Source organism: Mustela erminea, chromosome 12 (assembly GCF_009829155.1).
Source record: "Mustela erminea isolate mMusErm1 chromosome 12, mMusErm1.Pri, whole genome shotgun sequence".
Lineage (NCBI taxonomy): Eukaryota > Metazoa > Chordata > Mammalia > Carnivora > Mustelidae > Mustela > Mustela erminea.
The window spans coordinates 78,943,268-78,960,818 of record NC_045625.1 but is presented as its reverse complement, the minus strand read 5'-3'; the positions used below and the strand labels follow the sequence as shown (position 1 = coordinate 78,960,818).

Sequence of the window (17,551 nt, the reverse complement as noted above, 5' to 3'; positions counted from 1 at the left end):
AATTGAATTAATGCAGAAGCAAATCATAGGGGAATAAGTATAAAACACCCTTGGAAACTATAGATCCTGATAAGCTTACAGAAGAGGAACGTGTGTTTTTTTAGAGGAGTATAAAAACAGGATTTAAGTAATATACTTCTAGGATTTACTGAAATAAAAGAGAAATTAAAACCACATAACTTTTATATGAAATGATTACTAGAAGGTGTAATTGGTGGCTAAAATCAATCCATTCACAAAACGGATTTCGACAGAGGTCACAGAAGAAACTTTATGGTGCCTGTACACCCTCTTGAAGGCATACAGCCAAGAGACTGTAAACCTTAATATAAAAGGACCATTTCCTTCAAGAAGACCAGATGCCTGATCTGATTAAGTACAAGAGCAGGAAGATTATCAAACCATTAGACAGATTAAAAAAAAGATTAATTGAAATGAATTTATAGTTTACATAAATGAATTACTTTATATAGACAATTTCTTGGTCAAGTCAACAAACTAAATTCAAATTTTATAATGAATTCTATTAATTACTGAAACTTATTTTTTTGTTTTAGCAATTTGTGACATCTATTATCTATGAGATTTTATAAGTATATGCTACCATTTCTTTCTAGGTTTTCTTTTCTCATTATATGTACCTAGTAGCATATGAAATTTTATTGTGATAATAACTGAATTATTTTTATGGACATTTGATATCATAAAATTTATTAATTTTATGTTATTAAACATGATAAACCAAACATTTTTGAATATCTTCTAATTTTATGTTAGGAGAGTGTGACCCAGTATATATTATAAAACACTTAGCACTTGATCTCAATCTTTATGTTTTAAGTATTTTCCAAAAATGAACTAATCAGCACAATGATTTCCTAGACTCAAATAGGAAGAAAACACATTATCAAGGTACAAACCGCTATCAATAAGCGTATTTCAAACTTGTTCCATAGTTACAGATATATTAATAATGAGTTAATACACTCTTGGGTCATCAAAAAAAATGAAGATGGGTTCTACCATTCAAAACCAACCTCTTTCTTCTTAATCACATACTAATCTGCATATGTAAGAGACCATTAGATAAGCACCATTCAGCATCAGTGGAGAAATGGAGTGTTCCCCAACCCCCTACATCATTTTGTGTTGGCTGAAAGGAAAATTATCATTTGACCAGTGTAACCTGCACATGGCTGCTGTAACAATGAAAGCCCCTCAGGGTTACCCAACATCCTGCTTTCAGAGGATCAGTCCTAATTAGCATGAAATATTCTGTATTGTACAGGACCCCAAGATAAAACATCAACACATCTACTTAGCATGCATCTCATTTTTTTTTTTTTTTCCCTTCCACGTATCATTGTAATTTGGCTAGTGAGACAAGGTAAATTTGGGAATCAAATTTAAAAGTAGGAGAATCATTTTTTCTTTCTTTTAAATGATATTATAGCAATCTTTCTTTAATTTATTTTTTATTTTCAGCATAACAGTATTCATTATTTTTGCACCATACCCAGTGCTCACTGCAATCTATGCCCTCTATAATACCCACCACCTGGTACCCCGACCTCCCACCCCCCGCCCCTTCAAAACCCTCAGATTGTTTTTCAGAGTCCATAGTCTCTCATGGTTCACCTCCCCTTCCAATTTCCCCCAACTCCCTTCTCCTCTCTAACTCCCCATGTCCTCCATGCTATTTGTTATGTTCCACAAATATAGCAATCTTTAATATATTTAAGAGCAATTACTAACATATAATATTCAAGATATGAAAATAAGCATACAAATGTAGTCCAACAACTTAAGTCAATTCCCAGTTCTATTATTGTTTAGTCTGGGTATAATTTTCAGTTGAATTCACATGTCAGGGTAGCACATGGAAGGGGAGATATACATGGCGTTTTTAGTATCACCAGCATGCTGTCAGTTCTAGAAATGAGACGAAATCTACATAGGGTGGAGTTTGATGCTTATAAATAACAAGATAAAATAATAATGTGAAAGTTTCCAAGAAAATAAAAATACACCTCTTTTTAAGATTTCTTCCCTCCCTCCCTCCCTCCCTGCCTATCTCTCTCTCTCTTTCTTTTTTAAGAGCAAAAGAGAGAGCATGAGTGGGGGTAAGGGCAGGAAAGGGAGAAGCAGACTCCCCGCTAAGCAGGGTGCCCAATGTAGGGCTCGATGTGGAACTTGATGTGGGGTTCAATCTCAGGACCCCGAGATCACGACCTTAGCCAGAGGCAGATGTTTAACCAACTGAGCAAGCCAGGCACCCCTAAAAATAGGCCTTCAAAACATTTCATGGCAGATGACTTCAGGAAAGGCAGAGTGAGGACTTTAATCATAGTTCTCCCACAAAAACAGTGAATATACTGGCAAAAAAAAAAGTAAAAAAAAACAGTAACTCATAACTCTGGAAATTAGCTAAAGCCACAGAACAAGTAGAAATTGTTTATCAAAGAAAAACTACTGAACCTTAGTAAGACAGCAAGATCTATGATGTTTTAATCCCCTTTTACTATAACATAGTTACACAGTAATTGTCAAAAAAAAACCTGTTTTTCAGCCAACAGAGAGGACTGAAAGCATTTTGAATTTTGTTAAATGTATCATCCCCAGAGCACAGTCAAAATTGTGTCCAAATCTGCAGACCCTTCGAAAAGATCTATTCTGGAGTGTTACGACTTTGATTTGACTCAGAGTTCAGCAAAGGGAGAGGATAAGGAAAGTTCATATTGTGAGCATATTACCAAAACAATGAAAAATTTGCTTGCAATATTATTGGTATGTAAGGCTGTAATCTTTGCCAGGACTTTAAAAGGAAATACTTGTGAACTAGATGACCATTGGGAACTCTGAAAAACTCTCACATAGTCCTAGGGATCTAAAAAGCTGTGCACATGGACAAGTCTATGAACATGTCCAGGAAAGACCAGAGCAAATAGAAGGCCCACACATCTATTGTAGATATTGAGATGCTATGTAAGGAGAAAGTGGAAGTTGTGCTGTGTAATAAACAGTCTGAAATTTGAAGGCATGCCTTCTCACACACATCCCTTTAACAGATTTAAAGACCCAAAGTTAAAGCGTTTAAGAAAATCTTCTAACCAATCACTGACTGATTCTGAGAATCTGATTTAGAAAACCTTCTAAGCAATCTCTGATGAAATTTTATTAACCTTGCACAGACCATAGAAATCAGGTTTAAAATTAAAGTAAGAACTTAAAAAAAATTCTAGTAGATGTCAGTGACTTTACATTGCAAAAAACATAAAATCTAGAATTTCTAGAATTCGTCTAGAAAAATCACTAAACATATAAGCAGCAACAACAGAACAATACATAACACAATGAATAAAAACAACAACATAAAAGACAATCAACCACAAAAATTCCTGGTGGGTGAGGAGAGATCTAATGCCAAAGCTGTTATATTATATTATCTAAAATGTCTAGTTTTCAACATAAAATACAAAACCTAAAAGAAAAAAATAGAGAAGTATGCCACATATAAAAGAAATTTGAGTAGTTGATAGAAAATTTCTATAAATCTCTAATTTTGGAGGTGGTAGTTTAAGGGTTAAATCAGCTACCATAAATATGTTCAAAGAACTAAAAGATATCATATTTTAGGAAGTAATGTATAACCCCAATTTTTATCATAGCTAATATCAATAAAGTGATATAAATTATAAAATATATCAAAAAGAAACTTAGATTTAAAAAAAATGTAACAACTAAAATGCAAAATAGTGATGCTCAGCAACATAACTGAACTGTCAAAAGAAATAATCAATGAACTTCAAAATACAGCAATTGAGATTATCTGTTCTGAGAGGGAGAGTAGAAAGAAGTGAGGAAACCTGAGTGGAGCTTCAGAGACCTGTGTGAAGCCATCAAGCATACCAATACATATAATAGCAGTCCCAGAAAGAAAAGAGAAAGAAAAAGAAAAAAAGAAAAAATATTCAAGAGAATATTTGAATTAATAATAACCAAAACCTTAAATTTAACTAAAGATGTGAATCTACAAATTCAGAAACCCCTATGAACTCCAAGCAGGATAAACTCAAAGAAATTTATACTTACACTTTACAGTAAAGTTGACAAAATTCAAAGACAAAGAGAAAATCTGGAGAGCAACAAGAGAAGAATACCTTATTAGGTACAAGAAACTTTTACTATGATTAACTCACTTTTCATCAGAAACCAAGGAGGCCTGAGATGATGCAATAACATTTAAAAAGTGCTGAAATAAAAAAACTGTCCATCGACTATTCTATATCCAGAAAAACTATCCTTCAAAAAATAAAGAGGGAATGAAGAATTTCCAAATTAATAAAAACTTAGAGAATTTGTCTCTAATAGACTTACATGAAATAGCAGTCTACAGTAATTTCTAATGTAAGAAAACTGCACAGGAACTCAAATTCACACTATATGAACAGGTAAATATAAAAAGCAACATAGATAATATATAGATACAGGTAATATACAAAAAAAGATAATAAAAAAATACCTTCATTTGTAACTGTTTTATTTTTAAAAAATCAACTACATAAAGCAATAATTATAACACTGTGCTCATAGGTTTATAATATGTAAGGATATAATTTGCATGAAAATAATAGTACAAAAAAGGGCAGAGGGAAGAGAATCATATTGGGTCAAAGTTTTATATACTATTGAAGTTAAGTCACCATTGATTTGAACTAGATTGTTTAAGTTCAGGTGGTAATTATAATCCACATATCAATTCCTGAGAAAATAACTAAAAGAAAAAATACATTTATATAGAAAAGAAATATACACATTTAAACAACACATAAAAAATGTGTATTTAACACTAAAGGTCATAATAATCAAGGAATATATGAACAAAAGCCACATAGGATGTAGAGAAAATAAAGAGCAAAATGTGTGATGCTAATGCTACCATATCAATAATTATAATAATTACAGTAAATGTAAGTGGATTAAATACTCCAAAAGATAGAAATTGGAAAAATGGAATAAAAATAAACAAACATGATACAATTACACAAGAGATAAACTTTAGCTGAAAAGACACAGATTTTTGTAAAGATATCTATCTATCTATCTATCTATCTACACACACACTCTACAGTATATACACTCTGCTTTCCTATATATATAGCAGTAGTAACTGTTATGGTCTGAATGTTTGTTTCTCTCATTCATGTTGAAAATTCAGGTTGAAATCCTAACCCTTCACAATGATAGTATTCATAGGTGATGTGTTTGAGAGGTGCATAAATCATGAGAGTAGAACCCTCATGAATGGGATTAGTGACCAGTAAAAGGGGCTCCAGAGAGATCTCCAGTCCCTTCCTCAATACAGTAAGTCTGCAATCAAAAGGGAACCCTCAGTTGAACATGCTGAATCTCAAACTTCCTGCCTCCAAAACCATAAGAAATAAATTTTCTGTTGTTTATAAGCTATTTAGTTCGTGTGATTCTCTTATAGGAGTCCAAATAAACTAAACAATTAAACAAAACAGAGCTGAAATGGCTATATTAATTCAGACGAAATAAACTTTAAAACAAAAGATGTTTCTATAGATGAAGAGATTAATAATGATAAAAGGATTATATATACATACAGCTCTCCAAATTACATTAAGCAAAAACAGAATTGAGGGAAAAATAGACAATTTACAGATAGCAGCAGGAGATCAGCAGGATATAAAAAACCTGAAAACACTATAATTAGAGCCAGTAGACATCTATAGAACACTACTCAACAAGAGCAGGATACACATTCTTTTCAAGTGTATATAAAATATTATCCAGAATATAGACCATATATAATGACATAAAACAACCTTGATAAACTTAATTATTTGAAATAATAAAATGTACATTTTGACAAGATATTAAATTGAAACCAACAACAGATAAAATTATGAAAACTAACAAGTATGTGGATAATAAGCCATCCACTACCAAATAAACAATAGGGCAAGTAGGTCAAGAAAGAAATGATAAGGAAAATAAGGAAATACCTTGAGAAGAATGAAAACCAAAAACACACTTACCAAAAGTGATGAGATGGCAGCTAAAGGAGTGTTTAGATGGATATTTCTATGTCACCTCCTGTATTAAAAAAGAATAAAGATGTCATATCAATAACCTAACCTTCCAATTTAAGAAACCAGAAAAATAAAAGCAAACTAACTGAAAACAAACAGAAGGAAATAACAAAGAACAGAGTGGAAATGAATAAAATAGAGAATAAAAAATAGAGAAAAACAACAAACCCAAAAGTTGCTTGTTTTAAAAGATGAACGAATTTGACAACTTTTTCACTAGACAGACCAAGAAGTGAGAAGATACAAATTATTAACACAAAAAATGAGAACAGGATTCTTATAACCTGGCATAGAGAGATTAAAAAACAATGATAAGAAAACCATGAACAACTATCAGATAACATAAACAAAAAAAAATTCTAGAAAGACAAAAAGGATGGAAGTTGATTCAAGGTTAAATAGATGATATGACAGACCATAATAAGTAAAGAGATTGAATTAGTATTTGAAATATTTCCTATAAAAAGTTCAGGACCAGATGGCTTCACTAATGAATTCTACCAAACATTTAAAGGAGATGAATGTTAATTCTTTGAAAACTCTTGAAACAAACACCCCACCTCATTGTATGAGACCACTCTTACACTGGAACCCAAACCAGACAAAGACATCACAAGAAAAGAAACAAAGAAAGAAAACAATAAAATGAACAAGAAAAACAAACAAAACTACACACCAATTAAAAATTCAGCAGTTTTTCAGGATATTAGGTAAATATGTATTTCCATATACTGTGCATTTCTACATACTACAAAATGTTTTTCTATATACTAACAACAGACAACCCAAAATGAAATTGAAAATAGAATTCCATGTATGATAGTATTCAAAAATACCTATGGATAAATTTAATCAAAGATGTGCAAGGCTTTATACACTGAAAACTATAAAACATTGTTAAATTTTTTTAAGTTAAAATAAATAGACATCTTGTGCTCATGGATCAAGAAAAAAAACAATAGTGTAAGATAATAACACTTCCCAATTGATCTACAGATTTAATAAAAAGCCTTTCAAAATTCCAGGTGGATTTTTTTTTTTAAAATAAACAAGTGGATCTGGAAATTGAAACTGAAATTCATCAGGAAATTCAGGAAACCAGAAAAGCCAAAAACAGTCTTGAAAAATAGCAAAATTGGAGAACTCAGAATTTCTTGATTTTGAAACTTACTACAAAAGTATAGTTATCAAGACAGCATGGTGTTGGACTAAGGATAGACATAGATATCAATGGAATAGAATTGAAAGTCCAAAAATAAATACATTTATCATCAACTGATTTTCAACAATGGTGTGAAGACTATCTAATAAGGAAATATGAGTCTTTTCAACAATTACTGCAGGGGTAGTTAGATATCTACATGAAAAAGAATTAACTTGTACACCCATCTTACTTAATATTAAAAAAAAAAGTAAACCCAAACTGGATCATATACCTAAATCTATCAAAAAATAAATAAATAAATAAAATACTGATACATACAACAACACAGGTGAGTCTTAAAAACATGATCCTAAGCGAAAGAAACTAATAATAGAACATCATGTATTTTATAATTCCATTTAAATGAAATATCTAGAATAGGCAAGTGTGTAGAGACAGAAAGTAAACTTGTAGTTGACGAGGATAAGGGGTGGCTTTGGGAGAAAATAGATCATGACTACTAATAGATACAGGGTTTCTAATGGAGTAATGAAAGTGTTCAAAACTTAGATTGTGGTGATGGTTACATAAATTTATGACTACAATAAAATCCATAGAACTATACCCATTTGAGTCGTGTATTTTATGGTATATGAATTATATCTCAACAAAGACATAAAAACTAACAAATTTTAGAATCTCCCGTATTACAGTTAAAAGAATGTACTTAAACTTGACTAAATATAATAATGATAAGGATAAGGATAAGATTATCTGCCCTTATTTACAGCTTGTAATAGCAGCTGTGTGAACATGAGATACTCTGGCTAGTGCTTTGGGTACATTAAGTCTGATCTTTAAGACAATCATACAGAATGGGTAATAGTAATGAACACAGTACAAGTGAACAAATGGAATGTCATATGGATTGAGGAGATCAAAGCCAATTACCTGGTAAGCAGTAGAGCCAGGATATAAAATCGGTATAAGACCATATGATCTATGGTCTTAAGAAATGTCTAGAGCAACATTTCACAAAATATGTTTGTAGTAAACTAGTGCCAGTGATGTTTCTAGATTTTATATTTTAGAAGGATTCCATGATTAGGACTGAGAAACACTGAATTAAGTATATATGTGTATACATATTTATGTATATATATTTAATTCATATATATATGGATATCATATCATTATACGCACACATATATATGTGTGTGTGTATACATATGTATATATATGTATATATGTGTGTGTGTATACATATACATATATATGTACACATATATGTATATGTGTATACATATATGTATGTATACATATACATATACATATATGTATACATATACATTTTTTATTGAGAGTCTATTATAAGGTCATTAACCTAACTCTTTTTGTACAGATGAACAAATGAGCTCATATGAAGGTAAATAATTTCCTTGCATTTCCTAATGTTCGGTAGCACAAAAACTACCTTTCAAATCAGTGGTTTATTCCACTCCAGGGCAAGGGATAAGTTAGATTTATAGAATATTAACATTTTTGGAATATTAGCATCGTCACTACCATCTTCAAAAATAGTCACCTCATCTCTAACTATACGGTAAAACAATAGCATGGTGTTGTCTTTGTCCTATTCAAACAGGAATGATATATATATTTTTTCTTTTATACCATGTTAGGCATGTGGGACTACAGGCATCTCTAGCATTCTGGTTCCATCAGGTAATAAGGAAATTTCATAACAGTATCAGGAAAAGGCCTGGACTCAAGACCCTCTTTGCCTACACAGAAAAATGACACTATGTATTTGATATGCACTCTTGGACTCAATGAACTGTACTAAGTATTACAAATCACTTTTTTCCCCTAAAACAAGGATTCATGAATAAAATGTTTGTAACCTTAAACCGTATGTCCAATGAGACACCCACTATGCCCTCTTCCAATACTTTCTACTCACCACAGCTATATTCATCTACAAAACCCAGTCTGACCAGCTTAATCACCTACTAACAATCATGCATGGTTTTCTACTGTCCACAATATAAAATCCAAATCCCTGAGCCTGTCATTTAAGATTTCTTCTAAAATAGGGCCCCAGGCTTATCCACTATTCACACCCTAATTTCCAGGAAACATCACAACTTGCTATTCTTCTAAATGAGCCCTATACTTTATAATTGCTAGGTCTTTGCTTGTATGTTTTTTTCTCTGTTCAGAATTCTTTCTTTCCCCCACTGCTTGGCAAAATTCTATTCATTTCTCATCTCAAAGACAACTTCCACGACAAATTCTTTTTAAATTCTCAGATCAGAAATAAATTGTATTTTTTCTGAATTCTTTGCAAAGTTGTTTATAAAACTCAAATGACATATTTACATTCAAATCTTATTTGCACTTTGCTATAATCCCCACTATTTCACTACTGAAGAAATTGGTAGTTAGCAAGGTAGCCCCAGGTAAAGCATCCAGGAAGGACCAGAAATTGCATTCAAAATAATTTAGCTATATCTGAAGTCTGAGCTTTTGTGATAATGATAGTAGGTAACTTTTTTTTTTTTCTTTTTGGGCATTCCAACTATATTTTAGGCATTGCTCTCTTTACTTTTAAAAACATTCCTCTCCTTCTCAGAGCTCTTCCTTTTCCTATCTCTGAGACTTGATTTTCCTCCCATATCATTGTATGCTCCTTCTCAGTTTCTTTTTCAAGAGTATTACCCCGTCTCAATCCCTAATTCTTGTATGTCCCAACCTTGGACTCTTTATCTTCTTTATTTATACTCACTGTCATGGTTTTAAATACTATCTGTGTGCTTGTGACTCTAAGATTTACATATCTATCTCCAATCTCTCTGCTGAGCTTCAGACTAAAATATTCAACCACCTGCTCAGAACCTCCATTTGGATATCTAATTTAAATTAATATATTCAAAGGAGATCCTCTCTTTCTCTCCCTTACTAAAGTATATTCCTAGATCCCCTCTTTTCCCTTTCACCAAATAGCACACCATCCACCTAGTCATTCAACCCCAAACCAGGGGTGATTCTCAATTTCTTGGTCTTTCACATTTAAATCAGTAAGCTCTTTTCGTGTCCATGAAAATGTCTCACCATTTCTTAGCACCTACATTCTTACCATGTTCCCTGAAGCCACCAAAATCTCTTGCCTAGATATTCATAATTTCTCAGGCTTCTTTAGATTATGAGAGTTTCTTAGACTTTTGTTACTTATTTGTTCTTCTGACAGTTTTGAAGAGTGTCAGGGATATTGCAAAATGCCTTTCAGTTTGGGCTTGTGTGATGTTTTTCCAATGGTCACACAGAGTTTATGAATTTGGGGAGGAAGACCACAGAAGTAAATTGTCATTCTCATCATATTATACCAAAGGTACATGCTTTTAACATGACCATTTCTGATGATGCTAGTCTTTATTTCCTGAGAGAGGTAGTTTTTGCAAATTTGGGTTTTTGGTTTTTGTCTTTCCATGTGAAACATACATTTCTTCTCTTTTTCCATGATGTTCTCTTTAGTAGGAAGTTACTGTATGCATTTCATACACAAGAGGTAGGACTTTATCCTCTACTTCCTTAAAAGACCAATAGCTACATAATTAATTTGCGATTCTTCTGCATTGGAAACTTAGCTACTCTCCTTCACGCATCTTTTTTAATCCAATCACTTATTTATATTGGTCTAACTCAGGTACATTTATTTTATGCTTTGGGCTAAAATGCAATGTTACCATATTTATTTATTGCTCAATTATTCCAGTTTGGGTCCACTGGGAGCAATTTTAGTTAGTTCCTGTGTCCCTTCCACATATCCCTGATTGTTTTGTTGTTGCTGTTGTTTGTTTTTGTTTTTGTTGGAGTACTGTCTGCTTTTTGGCAGAAGAAAATGCTCAATAACTCACCTTGCATATTATCTGCCTCCGCCCTGAAATCAACCACTCATCTAACTCATCACTCAGCCCAGGTCATACATATTTCTTCCTATGTTTCTTTGTAGACATTTACCTTTAGAGAGAGAGAAAGAGAGCATGAGGGGGGCAGGGGCAGAAGGAGAGAATCTCTTAAGCAGACTCCCTGCTGAGCGAGGAGCCCAGTGTGGAGGCTCCACCCCACAACCCATGAGATCATGACCCCTGTGGAAACCAACAGTTGGACACTCAACTAAATAAGCCACCAGGCACCCTGCACTGCATTTGATTCATTTTTAAATAATATTTGTACAAAGTGTCTAGGACCATTACTTTTTTAAAAAAGGATGTCCCATATTTTCCTCTCAGGACTGCCTTTGTTGTGTCCCACAGATTTTGAACCGTTGTATTTTCATTATCATTTGTTTCCATGATATTTTTCAATCTCACAAAACAAACTGAGGGTTGCTGGGGGGAGGGGGTTTGGAAGAAGGGGGTGGGATTATGGACATTGGGGAGGGTATGTGCTTTGGTGAGTGCTGTGAAGTGTGTAAACCTGGTGATTCACAGACCTGTACCCCTGGGGATAAAAACATGTTTATAAAAAATAAAAAATTTAAAAAAAAAAAAAAGGATGTCCCACACCAGGTGTTGAAGACCATCTTTTTTTTTTTTTTTAAGATTTATTTATTTTATTATTTATTTATTTGACAAATAGAGATCACAAGTAGGGAGAGAGGCAGGCAGAGACAGAAGGAGGGGAAGCATTCTCCTTGCTGAGCAGAGATCCCGATTTGGGGCTTGATCCCAGGACCCTGAGATCAAGACCTGAGCTGAAGGCAGAGGCTTAACCCACTGAGCCACCCAGGTGTCCCAACCATCCTTTTTTCACTGAATTGCCTTTCTACCTTGGTCAGAGAGCAGTTGACTATAGGTATATGCCTGAGCACCCTATTCTCTTAAACACTGTGTTTATCAGTCAACATCATAATGTCATTATTACAGTTAATTGCTGAAACCAACTACAGTCCAGTTGTACTGAACATACAGATAAATTTGGGAAGAGCTGAAAACTTAACAATATTGAGTCTTCCAGTACATGGATACAAAATATGTGTCCCTTTATTTAGATCTTTGATTGCTTTCATCAGTGCTTTGTAACCTTCGACATACAGATACAGTACATAAGTTATGATACCTCTAAGTTTTGGGGGTTTTTTGGGAGGGACAGTGCTAGTTTAAATGGTACTTTTTTTTGTAGATTTCCAATTCCAAATGTTCATTGTTGGCATAGGAAAGCAACTGACTTTTGTTAACTTTATATCCTGCAACCTTTTAATACTTTTTTATTAGTTGAGTTTGGGAGTTCTTTTTGTAGAAATTTTTGGGTTTTCTATAAATTTTTGGGTTTTCTTCTTTCCAATGTTTATATCTTTTGTTTATTTTTCTTGCCTTATTGCAATAACTAAAACATTTCCGTAAAACATCTCCGTAAAATGTTGAAGAGAGTGATGAGACAATATACTTATTTAGTTAGGGGAAAGTCATGTCTCTCAATCAAGTCTAGTATTAGCTCTAGCATTTTCCCTATATACAGCTTATCAGTTTAAGGAAGTTCCCTTCTAGTCTAGTTTTTTGAGATCTTTTGTCATAAGGAGGAACTGACCTTTGTCAAATGGCTTTTGTGAATCTGCTGATATACTCAGACAAGTTTTTCTTATTCACTCTGTTAATGTGATTAATTACTGTGATTCATTTACAAATCTTGAAGCAGCCTGAATACCTGGACGAAGGCCATTTGGTGATGATGTTTACTTTTAAAATTTCTTACATTGCTGGATATGCTATCATTTTATCAAGGAATTTTGACTGTATGGTCATTAAGATATTCATCCGTACTTTCCTTTTCTTATTTTTGGTATTAATGCAATGGTTATCTAATAAAATCAGTCAGAAAATGTTCTCCTTTTTTTCTATGTTCTGGAAGAGATTCTGTAGAATTGGTATTATTTCTTCTTTAAATGTTTGGTAGAATTGACCAAATTGGGCCCCATGTTTTCTTTTTTGGAATTGTTTAACTACTAATTAAATGTCTTCATAAATAGGGCTGTCTAATTAATCTATTTTATTTTGAGTGAGTTTTGGTAGTTTGTTTCTTTCAAAGAATTGTCCACGCCATTGAAGTCACCAAATCTGGCACTGAGTTGTTCATAATATTGCCTTATTATCCTGTTAATGTCCATGGGATCGGTAGTGATTATACTTTCAAATCTGATACTGGCGATTTGTGTCTCCTCTCTTTTATCCTTGGCTAGCCTGCCTAGAGATTTATCAATCTTATTAATCTTTTCAAAAAACAAAACAAAACAAAAACAAACAAAAAGAAAAAACAAAAACACTCTAGCTTTTGGTTTCATTCATTTTGGCTCTTGTTCTTGGCTTTTAGTTTCTTTAATTTCTTCTCTAACAATGTTACTTCCTTTCTTCTGTTTGCTCTAGGTTTAATTTGAACTTCTTCCTCCACTTTCCTAAGTTAAAAGCTTAGGTTGTTAATTTTAAATTAATATTCCTCAGAGAGTCTCTCTCTTGCAGCGTTCTTATCTATAATCCAATTAGATTACTGGAGGCTTGTCAGGGTTGTAGTAGTGTATGTAAGAAGAGGAGTGTTCCATAGTTTTGTCATAATGTTAAAATCTATGTGACCTTATGTCTTAAGGTGTATCTTTTATAAATGTCTGTCTCCCTTTTCCAGAGGGGGGACTTTTTCTTTAAAACTCTTTATTAGTTTCTCTCTCCTGACTTCAATGTTCCTTATCTATTTTATTGAAGTTCTATTATTATTATTATTATTATTATTATTATTATTATTATTATTTTTCCTTAGATGAGACAAGAGAGCTAGAGTAGAGGGCAAATTCCCTTCCTTCAACTGGGAAAAATTTTCAGAATTGTCTTCTCATGAATTCTTTTCCCCTAGATACCAGGCATTTGTTAGGGAGAAGATTCTGGGTGGGTTTCAAGATAACTGCTCTCTTCCTCTCCCCATTAGCACTATCAGAGAATCTTTCCAAAATTCTCACCAGGAGCACTTGTTGGGTTCCTGGAGTAAAATCCTGAATAACTGTGGGGGCCCTGAAATGACTGCAGTCCCCAAGAGTTTCTCACTTTCAAGTTAGTCTTCGCTTAACCTCCAGCAGTTCTTCAGAATTACCATTTAAATATTTCTTAACCAGTTGAATGATTCCCACAGATTCCTCTCCAGGTAAACACATCTATGGAGCTATATCTTTCTGAATGTGACTCTCTCTCTAAATTTTGGGATTTCAGCTAACCCTGTGACAATCTGTTCAATGATGGATCAAAAACAATTACTGATTTTTAATTTGTCTGGGCCTTTTTATTATAAGGATGGGAGTGAATACTTCTTATCTGTTCGCATATGATGCTGAAACCTAAAGTGTCTAGAAATAATTAGATAATTATTCTACAACTCACACACGGTGGTAGATCAAATTGACAAAATACAGATTTCCTTAAGTGTTGGAATTAATGCTACACTAACTGTAATGCTTTTAAATATATTCTCTGAAAAATTAGAACAAAATTATTTTCAAATATTTATTGAATATTTGTAAAAGCTGATCACTTAAAAATATGAGACCATAAAGTAAGCTCTTAAACAATTTCAAAACTAAAAAGATACATATTTTATTTCATAAAGATATCATTAAACCACATCTTAAGTACAAGGAGAAAGGAACAAAAAGAGCAAAGGGAGAAAAGAGGCAAAAGGAGAAAATAATAAATTTGGGCAGTATTTTTCTAAGAAAACATTTCTATACTACTTAGATGACACTATTTTTTTTAAGATTTATTTATTTATAAGATTTATTTATTTATTTATTTGGGGGGAGAAGGGGAGAGGGAAAGAGAATCCTGAAGCAAACTCCCCGCAGATCCTGGAGTCCCATGCAGGGCTGGATCCCAGGGCCCTCTCTGTGATCATGACCTGAGCCAAAATAAAGAGGTGGGCCCCTTAACCAACTAAGTCACCCAGCACCCCCGGCACTACTTGTTAACTTTATCACACCTAGCACTATTACCAGTCTATATTATTTTACTTTTTTATTTTAGTATTTATCTATTAAATGTTAGTATTTTGTAGAGTACTGTATGGCTAACAAAATTATTATTTTTTTAAAAGATTTATTTATTTAAGAGAGAGAGAGAGAGAAATGGGAAGGGAAGAGGAAGGAGAAGGAAAGAATCTCCAACAGACTCCTTGTTGAGCATGGAGCCCTGACATGGGGCTCGATCCCAAGACTCTGAGATCATGACCTGAGCCGAAATCAAGAGTCTGATGCTAAACTGGCTGAGCCACCCAGGTGCTCCTAACAAAAACAGTAGGTCATTGTTATTTTAATTTTTAAAGTAAACATCATTTTTAAGCTTCTAATTAATATTCATATGTTTTTGACATAACAAAAACTTCCATTCACTAATTTAGAATATAATCCAAGTAGTTATTAATCACTATATCCTGAAATATTTGTACCAAACATTCAAGACAGAAGATGGTGATAACATATGCACATTTAGTACAGCTATAATTTTGCCTAATTTTCTGAGTTTTAAAATAGAAACACCTTGCAATTCCTTTATGCTCATGGCCATTCCTTCCAATTCTGAGGTGAGAAAAATCTAAATTCCTTGTGGGAAGATTGCAGCCAACCAACAGGATCTATAGGAAGTTTTCCATTCGTATTGTTTTTTTGTTTTTTTGTTTTGTTTTGTTTTTTGCCAAGAAAGAATGCACACATGCACATAAGCAAGGAGGAGGAGCAGAGGGAGAGAGAAAGAAAGAGAATCTTAAGTAGGCTTCATGCCCAGGATAGAGCCCAACTCAGGTCTCCATCTCACAACCGTGAGACCATGACCTCAGCCCAGATTAAGAGTCAAATGCTTAATCAACTGAGCCTCTCTGGCTCCCCTCAATCCGTGCTGTCTTTCATCAGTTTTCTCCCTTTCTGGTTTGTGATAGATATGTGCTTGAAAGAAGTAATCAGCTGAACTTCATTCTGAAAAATCTATTCTTTATTATTTTTTTACTTCTATTATTTTTTTTCTATGTTTTTCTGGGAAAAATGAATTTGTATAAATATTTTTAATGAGGATGTTTTGGCTTTCTCCAGTTTTGGAGTTTCACATTTGATATTTTAACCCTCACTTTATACCCTGAGACCATTTCATAAAGAGCACAGTTGCTAAAAATCACCTGGATAATGGGATTTATGATATGATTTTTAATTTTTTATAATAAATATTTATTTCTTGTATCTTCTGGCTTCACATCTTCAAAGTTTTATATGAAAATCTGAGACAACAAAGTAAAGGTGGAGTGATTATTGGAATGATTCAAAACTGAGTTTATAAGCCAGGGAAAATAAGTTAGGGAAAAGACAGTACTTCTTCTGAATGATTGTCTAAATGTCAGCATTTTGTAGTCTCAAAAATAAATCAATTATTTTAAATAAAGTGTTTCTTTTCAAAAGAAGCTGAGGGGAATAAAAAGAATTTTTTACTCATCTGAGAAGGAAATGAGTCCACTGGGGAACATTGCATGGGGGCTTCAAGGAGGATAAAGAGACAACCAGAGCCCAAAGCAGGCTTCATAAACTTATTTAAAATATTTCTTTTTGCATTTTTTTTTCTTTTAAAGCTTTCAAGTTTTAATCATTACCATATGGGATTTAGACAGAAATTGTTAAAAATAATTGCTCACAATAATCATAAGTAGTCTGAATTAAATTAGAGCAGAGAGTGAGAGAAAATGCAGTGAGTATAAATTTTCTTTTAAAAAAAATGCTTAATGGAAGGGCACATTTAATATTGTATATGAAATTATTTATTACTGGCAAGAACTCCTAAGCATTTCAAGTTCAAATAAGTAACATTAGTATTTGGTTACTCATGGATTATCATTCACGGATTTATTATTTTTTTAATGCCATTAGTCAATTCACAACATATGAGGAAAGATATTTCCTCAACTGCACCACCTTTAGGAAAAAACATTCTCAAAAGGTTGTATGTAAATAGTGTTACACTGTTCTCATAAGAATAGTTGGTGTATTTTTTAGATGAAAAAGAAAGGACCTTAAGAGACCAAAGAGCTTGCTTGTATACATACAAAAAAAAAAAAGAAGAAGAAGAAGAAGAAGATGAAAAATGCATGCTGAAAGAAGTGCAAGTTTATATACCTCAATGAGATACCATTTCTTGCATCCCAGTTTGGTAAAAAAATAAAAAAGTTGTGGGGAAAGAAACTTATTCATACACTGCTGGTGAAAATTCAAAATGGTGCAACC

General features: G+C 33.0%; 1 long non-coding RNA gene across 2 annotated transcripts in view; it reads right to left on the bottom strand.

Moving 5' to 3' along the window:
- The window catches only part of LOC116570977, a 295,788-nt gene that overhangs the window by 125,944 nt on the left and 152,293 nt on the right, over positions 1–17,551 (bottom strand). For both annotated transcript variants that reach the window (XR_004277624.1, XR_004277623.1), the window contains exon 2: positions 6,063–6,120. This is a non-coding gene — a long non-coding RNA (uncharacterized LOC116570977). The remainder of the gene's footprint in view (positions 1–6,062; positions 6,121–17,551) is intronic.